Genomic DNA, 12,379 nt, shown 5'->3' on the forward strand with positions numbered 1-12,379 from the left:
GTGGTCTTGAGGCCTGTGGTGAACCTGTGCATCTGTAGTCTATAGCTGCATGCAGAAATCACATTTGCATGTGACTACCCTACCTGCACTCTGCCTACTTAACCCCATTTCTGACCCCCAAGCCACCACTACAGCTGCCCTCAGTTGCTGACACAGGATCCCTGGCCACTGTGGGGTTTGTGCTGCTGCTCTGCTCCAGCAGCAAACTGGGGGCTTGGGATAGGTGCTACAGGCAGTGCAAAGAAAGACTGAAAAGCTATTCCTCTTCTTAATCTACTATTTAAAACATAGCATTGGGTATTATTTATGTTGTATATTATTTATATAATGGAAAATTGTTTATTTATAGAAAAGCAGCTTCAGAAGCTTGCCAAATTTGCAGCTTTAGCCTAATTATCCATTTCTGCTAGTGCAATTGCAGTAGGTCTTTAACATGTACTAATGGGAGAGAAGAAAGCTATTGCCAATAACAACTTGGGAATCCTGATGCAGGTCTTGTGGAAATTGTAGGGGGATGAGAATTAAGACTTCCTTAGCATCTCTTCAGGATAATCTGTGACTTTGGTTTCGCTGTTCAGATGTAATGTAGGTAATTCAGCCAACCTATAGATGAGCCACTGGGAAAATTGTTGTGCTTGAGGCAAATCACAGGATCTACTTTTTGTCAGGAACCTTGCGCTACTTATTGGAGAAGAGGAAGCAAAAGGCAGTAAGTAATCCATGTTAGGGCAAATGAGCAGGGTAAAACAGTTGTGTGATCTTTGAACCCCAAATTTACACTTCTGTTTTACAATTGTTTTTTATTCTCTGAAATCAGGTTCAGGATGAGTAGTAGGACATTTTGTCTTGTAAAGCCTTTGCGATTGCGTGCACCAGCTTTTCCTGTATGTATATGTTGTTGTGCCAAACATGAAAGTCTGCAAAGCTCTGCTAGACAAATAGTATTTATTCTTTAGGGTTTTTAAGCTGAAACACCCCAAATAAAGCTAGTGACTTCTGCTGTAGTTCAACACTAATTAGATTAATATTTGCTTAAAATGTTTTGAGGGGGCTTTAATGGAAGACAGGCAAGCAAGGCATGCAAAAGTGCTCTCCTCCCCTCCCTGTGTGTGCTGCAAGTGAATCTGGGGTATGTTTGTGACCAGGACGAGGCTTATGATGGGTCCTGTGGGGTCTTCTGGGCTATGGTCCTAAAGGAGGAGAAAGGGCTAGGCAGCACAGCTCCTGGGGTGGCCTGTCCCCCACTTTGTTGCTATGCCCAAAGCCCAAGCAAGCTGCTGAGGACACTTTGTCCATCTTAAGGCAGTTTTAATGGCCTTAAATAATATGTAAGCCATCTGTTAATTAAACTTTTAGTCTAAATGTTTTGGAAGGTAGTCTGGATGTGAGGGCATGCAGAAAGAGCCTTCCTGGATTTGCAGGATGTGAGAAATGAGTCCTTGAACCTCTACTTTCTCCTCTATAACTCCAAACCCATCTGAAACACCAGTAATAGGACCACTAGTCACAACTGCCAGCGTGTTACTCTCAGAGCTGGTCTTGGCTTTTCTTAAGTGCATCCAGTTGCCAGAGTGAATCCTCTTGTGTTCAAGGTGAGAGGCATAATTTAGCAATCAGAATGCAAGCCCCATCATTTACCAAGTATGTTTCTTATGTTAGCGAAAGAACATGCTGTCCACAACACTCCCAGAGCTGCTACACGCTGAACAACTTTCCACACTACAGGAGGAAAACATAATTTCTGAGGCTGCATCCCAAGGGGTGATGTCTGGTGATAACATTTATTCCTTTGGAACTTTTGTTTCTGTGCAGATGGCAATTGCCACTGATGGAAAAAATATATTGGTACGGTATCAAACTGCACACCCACTTAGGACATAACTCATCCAGCCTTATTACACAAGAATATTGTTAAGTTTCAGATGTCTCCTGGAAATGACTTTAGACTTCGGGGGAGGTTTGGATTAATGTTGCTGAACCAGATGCAATGATGAAATGATATAAAATTCATGTATTCTTTTCACGGTGGTCAAATGATGTTAACCACAACCATCTCCCAAGCACAATTGTTTAAAGAACATAATTAAATTCTTTAAATGAATTAAGACTTCTAATTTAAATAGTGTTGAGCTGCATGCAAGAAGTTCTGGTCTTGTGTAAAAACCCTGGGATGTAACCAGTTTAGTGCTGCATGCTTTATTGATCTGCCAAAGAAGGATACCCAGCAAAAATTAACGAGGTAGCTTAGCTAAAATGTATGCTGTTGCTCTTTACAGAGTATTTGCCATGTGCATTTTTACATAGCTGATAAAGTTGTAAGAGCATTGACAAATGTTTACTTCTGTTCATCTGCTTGAAGCATTTAAAAACCCCTAAACCTAAAATTTTTCATGGAAATGTGATGTGGAAGTAACTCATCAGATAGCAAATTACCTAATGTTTGCTTAATACAAATAAACCCGCTCTATTTACAAGGTGGCTTGGTTGATATTTGACAGCACACAAAACTTTCTGATGAAATGGGTGCTATTCCGCTTTCCAGACAAGTCTTTTATTTCCATTTCGTGGGCGTCAGAGCCTCTTCTTACAGCAGTTGCATCTAAGCTGCAGTTCAAGAATCCCAGACTTCTGAAACACAGAGCAGGAAATGGTCCTGTGCTTTAACAGAGTGACAGGATTTTAATTGTTGAGTCTAATCTTGTCCTTGGTTTAAGTCAAGAGGAGATAAACCTGCAAGGGCACAAAGGGCTTCAAAGTTTCTTGGGTGATAAACACTCTCTACTTTCTTTGATTCCAGAGGGGGTTCTGAGGCCACAGTTTGCAACCCTTATCATCTATACTCCATTTAATTTACTCCCTGGTGGTCAAGACTATTTAAAGCTCCCAAGTAAGGTGAATTAGAGCTTTCACAACTGAGTAATATAAATTGCTTGAATAATCAACATACTTCCTTTTTCTTTCTGTAACCCGGTTCTCTTTTCTCATCCATCAGCCAATACAAGTTTCTCCAAAATATTTGGATCTTGAGGATTTTTCTTCACTTCCTTAGTGAAAGAACAGACTTAAATTTCAAAGTAAGACCTAAGACCAGTTATTCACATTGACTCTGCTGTCTGCTTTCATTGCATATGGAAGCCAGCATAACACACTTTGCAACCCTTGTGATGATGCAATTATGTGAAAGATTGAGTTTTTAAATGTTAACAGTGGTATTCCTTGATTCGCTGAGCTGTGAGCAGGTTTGTCATCACTTGCTATAGTTGTACTTTCTTTTCTTACTGTATTTATTATCTATCATGTATCTGTGTAATGTGCTTCGGCATGTGCCTCACAAAAACACTCTTTCTGAAATAACACTGCAAAGACCATCATGAGGATGCTGCATTTTGGATAAATTTACTGATTTAATACATGAAGTTACTTCTTCATATGCGTTCTTGCTTTGGCTTTGCTGGTGCTTAGTACAAGGGTAGTGACGAGCATTGTTTCATCCCTTCCCAGACAATAAATCCCTCACTAACCCAGTGCTCCTGAAGAGTAGGGTGGATGGAAAGACCAGTGAAAAGTACCACATATGCTAGTTGTAGGGAAATTCTTCTCATGCCCCTAGAAAACAAGGCTTTCATCTTAGTAGGTTTTCCCCTTCGTGGTTAATAATGAGATTAACATTTTTTTCTCTGTCTTTAATTAAAATTCCACCTACTTAAATGGGAACCTGGTACTAAAGCACCACTAAGTGAACGGACGGGCTCCTGCTGATGCCCACGGGATCTGATGGAGCTTGTCAGCAGAGCCAGCAGCAGGAGAGCATCTGAAATGTGATATGCTTCTTGGCATTCAGGGGACAGCAGTATCTGAGGAAGGGATCCCACCCTCTCATCCCGGTGTCTGACCTTCTGATGGCCCTTAACTTTGAGTCTCTCCTCCTCCCCCTCCACATATCAAACCGTCAAGGACAACACTGGACTCCTCCAGCCCCTGAAGGACTGGATGGGGAATAACGCCTTCTGTCTCCCTCCAGCTGGGCTGTGCAGCTGGAGTGACTTTGAAGCCAGTGGAGTTTCTTTCCTTTTGTTTTAAGTTAGTCTATCTGGAAGAGGGCTGGAATTTTAGAGAAGTGAAATGCATCTCATTAAGTGTGAGATTAAAACTGGTTCTGAAAACATTAAAAGAACCTTTCAGTGTCTGATCTTCATGGAAAGCGCTTTGTTCGAGACCATGTTTTATTAACAACGTTATGTTAGTGTGTGCAGTATCTTAGAATTACATGCATACTTTTCATTTGAGGAGCTGTATTCATTTGCCTCTCAAAATTCTGTGGATATGTTCATGAACAGAGAGAAGCATCATGGAAAGAGCACCTTCTCTTCATAGAGTGCTGCCCTTAGCTAAGGCTTACCAGATGCACATTATTAGTAGGGGAACTAATAGAGACAGAAAGTATTAGTCTGACAGTCATCCCAACAGGGTGTTTAGGGTTGTCTTTTAATTAAAATTGCAAGATTTTTCCTTTTCCCTTCCTGTTACTGGTATTTCTGCTTCTACACTTCTCTGCTTGTGAGGTTAAAGGGACTTTTGCATGTAGTTTGGGGTTTCTGCCTGTAAACCACCAGCAGATACTGATACATGCATCATAGAATGTTTTTTTTTCAGGCTAAAAGTGGCTCTTAACATCATCTAAAATAACCCAGAGCATTTAATTGCATCCAGTTGCTCCTGAAAGTGTTACCTCTTGGATTTTATCTCAGTGTTACTTTTGAGCATCAAGGCCTCTGTGAGTGGCAGAATTAAAGGAGCTTCTTTTCTGTTGATGTTTCCTGTGTGTCCTGGGTATGGTGCCTCATCTCATCATGGTAGCCCCAGCTGCCCTCCTTGTTTGTTTCCATGATGTTTTTGGAAACAGGCACCTTGGAAAATGAAAAGAAAGGTGCCTCAAGCTGGGTGCCTAAAAAGGGAAACCTCCCAGGTGGGGATTGCAGTTGGAAATTTAAGCAGTAGAGGAGAGAGAGAAGCAGCAAACTTACAGCTGAAGATCCAGGAAAGAGCTCCAGGCTCAAATGTCATTGGCTTTTTGAAACCCATGCGAGTCAGAGTATGTGTGAAAAAGTGTTTCCTTGGTTTGATTTTTCTTCTGGACAATTCCTTTTAAAGCGAACCAACCAACAAAAGCTTCATCTACTGAGGTTTTCATAGTAGTACCAGGTCTTCTTTCTTTAAGATGATTCTCTAAATGCCATTATTTTATATACTGGAAATCTGAAACAGCAAGAAAATCCCTGAGCAAATAACCAGCTCTTTTTCATATTTATCTAGCAACTTAGAATTTTTTTTTTTCTTAGCCTTTTGAGCCCTTTGGTGCATTTGTATTTGTAGAGGACAGTGCAAAGAACAGTCAATATTTATTCTAGTCAACTGATAAATAACTGGGTGATTCAGGGAAGCGTAGTCAGAATACCCTTGTCACGGTCATTGCTGACATCTGGGACAACAACAAGTTTATTGCTCATTAAGTTTTTGCTGGAGTCTGTAATAAAAACCTTAAACATAGTGAGAGCTCCTAATGTAGGGACTGGGCACACAGTACATGTGGAGAGAGTTTTCAGTTGCAGAAACAGGGGGAGGGATCAGAGGTCTGCAATTGCGCCTTACCCCCATGTCCTGGGTTGAGCAGCAGCAGTCATTTTTCTCCTTCTTAGGAGCTAGTGCAGTGCTGTGTTTTGATCTTTTGGCCTGAGAACAGTGCTGATAATGCCGATGTTTTCAGTTTCTGCTCGAATGTTTGGTCTGGCCAAAGACTTTCTGAGCCTCATGCTCTGCTAGGAAGGAGGGGAAGCTGGGAGGAAGCAGAGACAGGACACCTGACCCAAACTGACCAAAGAGGTATTCTATACCACAGCATGTCATGCCCAGGATGTAACGGGGAGTTACCCGGAAGGGTTGGGACTGCAGGGTTGGAGGAGGTATCTGTTGGTGCTCGGCTGGGAGGAGTGGGGCAAGTTATCAGTCAGCTGGTGTTGAGGTGTTGTATTCTTTCCTCTTGTTATTTCCTTTATCATTATTATTATTGGTGGTAGCAGCAGTGATTTGTGTTATACCTTAGTTACAGAACTGTTCTTATCTCAACCCGTGGGAGTTGCATTCTTCTCAGTTCTCTTCTCCGTCCCTCCAGGAGCAGGGGGAGGGCAAGAAGTGGGGGAGTGAGTGAACGAGCTTTGTGGTTGGGTTTAAACCACGACACCCCAGCACTTCCATTTGCCAGAAATGATGCGTTGTTTATAAACCCCTTTGCTTTACAAAGACTGGATGTGTAGGTAACATCCCAGCTTTCTAATGCTTCATCTAAAAGGTTCTCCTTGCCTTTTGCATGGGTTATTCTCTGTGCAGTAACAGGAGCAGAAAAGGTGGCCTATTTCATCTTTTCACATAGTATGCCCTTCGCAAAAGGAAGTTTGGGAAATATTAGTGGAGCTTTTCTTTTTAACTAGCTGAAGCTCTTCAACCAAGCTTTAACTATTCCCTTGCCATCACCACAGTCTCTTACAGCCCTTTCCAGTTGTCACCAACAGCTGGTACAGTATGGTCTGTTGCTATCTGAAAAGTCTCCTGCTCTGAAGCTGCTTTGATCTTAACCAACTGAGCTTTTCTAGCCTTTGTAGCCCAAATATTAGAAACCATACACGGCTCTGAAAATGCAGAAAAATTAATTGTAATGGAAGCTTTTCAGCTGTGTATTGAAACAATATAATTCAGTTCTAGAAGCTTGGGATGGCCTCATTAGAACAGATCCATGTTTGAAATAAAGCTGCTAACAACTCTGGTGTGCTAGTTAAAGATGTGTGCCAGATGGTGTATGTTCAGTGTTTCTCTTCTCTAACAATATTTATGGTCTATACATTGGAAAAATAAATCTGTGGCTTTTTAGTACAAAGAGTTCTGGTTAATATTTCTATTTGTGGCGTATTGCTCAGCTTCTAATTAGCTCTGTGTTTGGCAGAGGGAAATGTGATCCTACTATTAAAGAGTGGTTCTGGTCCACTCAGAGGAATAAGCACCCATTTGTAAAAACCTTGTTGAGATGCTCTTGTGATGCTTTTGGAAAGTTTTCCCATATCTACAGTAGAGGAGAAGATTGTGATACACAAAGTGACATCTCATTGCCTTCCTGAGAGTGAGCAGTTACTCTGGTGGCCACACACCTTCTCTGTCTTACTATTACCTTCCTGTGTTGCTGATAAACATAAAACTCAAGATCTGGCATGGGTTGTGTGGGGAGGTGTTTTGTTTTTAATAAATCTCTGTAGGGCTCTCAAGTGCAGTTAACAGAGCTTGTATCTCACCTTGCTTCACAGATGAGAGGCATCCCAGATGGCATCCCGCACTCAGATCTAGTCTCCATCAGTTTCCATCCTGCCTGTGAATGATTTTTGAGGCATCCATGTGCTCTTGGGCACTGATGTCTGTCTGGTTCTGTTACTCTTGAGCACTACCACATGAAACTGTGATTGTCCTCAGATGGCACAGAGGCACAGCTATGTCCTTACACTGAAACGTTTCAGATCTTAAGTCAGTCAGCCATAACATACCTCCATTTAAAGTAAACGGAGTTTAAGTAAATGAAGAGCAGAGTTTCTTCACCAGCAGGGAGAGCAACATTCCTATCTGGAGAAGGCTGACAGCCAGAGGAGTAAGCTATGCAGGCTTTTGCCCACATGCAGTTCAGTCTAAGGAGGCATTACTGTGGAGTTAAAATCAGTGGCTTCCCTACACAGGCAATTACGGGATGGCAGGAGGCTGATGCGGAGAAGCTGTCTAGGGAGCTGGGGATGGTGGTTTTCAAGAGGGGGAAGCCTTGTGGTGTAGGGAGAAAAACCCCAGGGGAAGGGGGAAAATCGGAATAGTTTTCAGTCTTGGTTTCGTCTCTTAATGCTTGAATTCTGAATGAAAACTTCATGATTTAAAAGGTTTGGCCTCAGATATTTAGGGAATAATAGGCTAAAGCTATTAGAAAAGTAAAACATATGCATTTCCTAATGTGCCAGAGCTTCTCATCTGTAATCTGTCAGAGAAAACATTGCTTTCTGCAGTGGAGGGGGAGACTGGTGCTGCTTTTTTCCCCACTCCTCATCATGAGCGTGTGCTCATTTCTCCTTCCAGCTCTAAACCTTAGGAGCAACACTGAGACTTTATCCAAATCTATTACTAACGAGTAAAGAAGTGTTCCTGGAAAATGACTTGCTGCCTATAAAATGTCACCTGACTTAATTCATCTGGTGAGGTATTTTCCTGATGGTTAATGAATACACTTGCTCTAAAAGATGGGTTTGGCAGTGGATTCAAAACTCCTGAGAGGTGACAAGAAGGAAGAGGACTTGAATGGCTCCTGAGAGCTGGAAAGAAGGAGGAGGATCTCCAACTGCCTTTCTCAATGATCTCTTCAATGTTGCTATTGCACCAGCTCCCAACGCAACCATGGGGACCATGGTTGCGAGTTATGGTTAAACCAAGTTAGAGCACAGCGATGCTTTCTCTTTCCGGGTCTTCTTCTGCTTTCATGCTGATTATTTGGGCATATGTGAAGGTTGTTTTTGTGCCTGGGGAGAGGTTCGTGTAGCCTGTGTAAGCTGGGGCTTTGTTTTGTGGTTTGGTTGATGATCTGCATGGGGATTTGGAGGGGTGTCTCAGCTCCGAGCCTGAAACATAGCATGCGGTGTTCAGCAAGTAGATGGTCGCTCTGTTTTCTTAAAAGCTAAAATTCACTGTGTGGCTTGCACAAGGCTCTGAAGTTTACAAGTGCCATTGAAATCTTCTAGTTAGGCTTCAAGCATGCTTTGTACAAGACTGGCTTGTGGGTTAACCTACAGAGAAGGGGGAAGGAGTTCAGTTAGATTTTAGGGTAGGTCGCTTAAGCTCTTCTTCACTCCGGACATTGGGGAGAAGCTATCCTATAGTCCTTTTGCCAGCCTCTTTGCTATTCATTCCCTATCATTATGCGTCTGAGTTACAAAGCATCCATCGTTCTCCTATGCAAATATTTGGCTAATTATATTACTTCAATTGTAGTGCCCGTAGTCAAAGCCTTATGCTGTTCTTTTTCATGGTTGTAAAATAACAACAACCCCCCCCGCCCCAATCCTCTGATCAGTGGAGACTGAGCCATCAGAGGTAAAATAAGAGGATGCATTCTCTTTGGTTTCCCAGAAATACACCTTTTATCTTGGTACCCATCAGTCTTTGTACTCAATACATACTGTATTTCTAGGCATCTCTCTCCTTCCCTCTTGAGGGAAATGCTCACCATATCTCTCTTTGCCATGTTTTTTTGGACTTGTGTGACAAGGAAGAAGGAAAAACTGCAATAGATGAGGTTTTTCTGGAGAAAGGCAATAACACACACATCTGGTTTCTTATGGTACTGTTTAGAAGGAGGAAATCGGGGGTGTGAGGTGAGGTTTTGTTTGTGTTGCTTTTTCGTTTGGCTTCTCCCACCACACGCAGGCTCAAGCCCTGTCACTTGAATTGACCAGGCTACTTCGGATGTCCTTACACTGCTAATGCGGTGGGTGTTCAGCAGCTGTCTTACTAGCTACTGTGGCAGTGGAAAGTCTGGAGCCTTTTTTTGTCCCTGAATTGTTCTGGAGGGAAGTCTAAGAGCTGGATCTCCCCATGTTCCAACCTGGTACCAAGGTGCAAAATTAATGAGGTATTTGTATATGCCTAACTTCTGCTGGTTGGCAGGAAATACAGTGAGACTGGGGCTTCTGCCTGGGGCAGTGCACACCCTGTGGAGTTAGTGCCAGGATCCATCATCCGTGCTGCACCTACAAAGCACAAAGGAGCACTGGGGAGGGGAGAGTGTCTGGGTATCCGTGAACTGAAGAGACTTCTTCCCTTACCAGCACATCCCTTGCCTGACCTGAAGCACTAACATGGGCATGATCTTCGGAGGGAAACCTCTCTCTCCCCAGATGCTGCAAAGATTTGTAGATGTCCTGGTGGCTCATAAGGTTACAGAATATGGTCTGTGGGTTTTGTATTAAAAAGGAAATTTTATAAACTGTTTGGTTGGTTGGGGCATGCTGGTACTCTGAGGCAGGTGGCACTGCCTTCCAGTCCTGAAGCCTGACCTTCTCTTGGGAAAAGGAGTTTCCCCTTTATCCCTCCATAATGCTGAGTATGTTGTTGGTGTTTGTTGTCTAATACCACTGGCTTGTTTTTAAAGGTTGGGCTTTATGAAAAGCCACTGCACACATGTTGGGTTTAATGGTGTGATGTTCAAATAAGGAGGGGCTGGTCCAGAGGCTTATACATGGGCTTGAGTGTAGGTCTCACTTTTTCTAGTAAAGTTACTGCATCAGTCCACAAGATACTGCTTCTTATGGTTAAAGCACTGCAAATGCTCCAGTCTTTTCTTTAAGCAACAGGCACGTTATTGCTGCTTTTATTGAAGCCTCATGCATTAATACAGCAATTGCTTCCCCAGCTCAATCATGCCTTGTTAAAAACTATGTGTACTGACCTTCCCCTCTATTTTGGGAGCATCAAACCTCACAGCTTATGGTGCTGGTGGTAGTTTGCTTGGAGAACCCTGCTATGCTCTACCTGTAGTGCATACAGTTAAGCACAAGTTCTCCCAAGTTGAAGGTCCCAAGCAGCAAAGAAGCCTTCTTGCCTAATAAATTCTGGAGACCAATGTGGCCAGAGAATTTATTTTATGTCTCCTTTAGTTGTAAATTGAATTTTGATTACTTCAAGACTTCTGTATAGATGTACATTTCCATTTGTCAATCATGATATCGTGGTCAGGAGACTATGCAATCTCAGCTGGGTTTTGCACACAGAGACTGTATTTAGTTGTACAGATGTTTTCAGCAAACAGTTGTATCAGAGATATCTTGTAAGAACATTTGTTGTGATTTGTCTATCTGGGTGCTGGGGTTTTTGTGCTTCCCAGAAAGATGAAAGAAGAGCTGATTCAATGCATGAAAGGCATGTTGGTCCTAAACCAATTGTTTATTATTTTCTCCAGACCAGTATGAGAGAGAAAATGTATTGGGTTAACAGCAGTTGGCTGATCTGCAGCCTGTTTTTCTTCAGCATCCTCAAAGCCTCTGACCTTTGATCCAGTTCCTCTTACTGAAAAAAGAGGGTAACACCTGTCTCACAGTGTAAAGCTTTTGGCCCTTCTGGTGAAGGGCTGAAGAAGTACAGGGCATCTTTGTTTATAGTTAACGTTTTGTTGCTCCTATGCTTTGTTAATTCTACTGTGTGAAGTGTCTTGAAAGAGTGTAAGGGATATGCTGCAGCAATAGATATTTAAATAGAAAACAGGGGAAAAATAAGCTCTGTGTGCAGATTTCATGGATGTTCTTTAAAACTACCTTTTAAAATCTGCTTTCTGTTTGTAGGCTGTTTTTAGGGTAACTGCTTTAAGAACAGATATGGAAGTATGTGAGTTTTGTGCTAAGCCGTTATGAAGAGAGCAGCTTAGGAAAAGAGTTTGAAGCTGAAACACATAACAGATGTATAGATGTATATATACTAGATGTACTTATAGATGTAACGTATACTAGATGTACTTCTTATAACCAGCTAATTTAAAAGCAGAATCACTGGACTCTCCATGGATGAATTTTTCCAGATTAATAGCATTACAGAATCACAGAATCCCAGAATCCCAAGGGTTGGAAGGGACCTCAAAAGATCATCTAGTCCAACCCCCCTGCAAGAGCAGGGTAACCTACAGTACATCACACAGGAACTTGTCCAGGCGGGCCTTGAATATCTCCAGTGTAGGAGACTCCACAACCCCCCTGGGCAACCTGTTCCAGTGCTCTGTCACTCTTACAGTAAAGAAGTTCTTCCTGATGTTAACGTGGAACTTCCTATGCTCCAGTTTACACCCATTGCCTCTTGTCCTATCACTGGATATCACTGAAAAAAGCCTAGCTCCATCATCCTGACACCTACCCTTTACATATTTGTAAACATTGATGAGGTCACCCCTCAGTCTCCTCTTCTCCAAGCTAAAGAGACCCAGCTCCCTCAGCCTCTCCTCATAAGGGAGATGTTCCACTCCCTTAATCATCTTTGTGGCTCTGCGCTGGACTCCTTCAAGCAATTCCCTGTCCTTCTTGAACAGAGGGGCCCAGAACTGGACGCAATATTCCAGATGCGGCCTCACCAAGGCTGAGTAGAGGGGGAGGAGAACCTCTCTTGACCTACTAACCACTCCCTTTCTAATGCACCCTAAGATGCCATTTGCCTTCTTGGCCACAAGAGCACATTGCTGGCTCATGGTCATCCTCCTATCCACCAGGACCCCCAGGTCCCTTTCCTCTTCGCTACTTTCCAGCAGGTCAACCCCCAACCTAGGGGCTCA

General features: G+C 42.7%; 1 protein-coding gene across 5 annotated transcripts in view; it reads left to right on the forward strand.

Annotated features, from left to right (window-relative positions):
• Positions 1-12,379, forward strand: part of EGFR (epidermal growth factor receptor) — a 173,290-nt gene that overhangs the window by 81,585 nt on the left and 79,326 nt on the right. The window contains exon 1 of one of the 5 annotated variants that reach the window (XM_065665668.1): positions 5,983-6,019. The exons of the other annotated variants lie outside the window; for them this stretch is intronic. The gene's annotated coding sequence lies outside the window, so the exon portion shown is untranslated. Of the gene's footprint in view, positions 1-5,982; positions 6,020-12,379 lie in introns of those variants that run through there. 5 annotated transcript variants of the gene reach the window in all.

The sequence above is a fragment of the Lathamus discolor genome, chromosome 2, assembly GCF_037157495.1.
Source record: "Lathamus discolor isolate bLatDis1 chromosome 2, bLatDis1.hap1, whole genome shotgun sequence".
Lineage (NCBI taxonomy): Eukaryota > Metazoa > Chordata > Aves > Psittaciformes > Psittacidae > Lathamus > Lathamus discolor.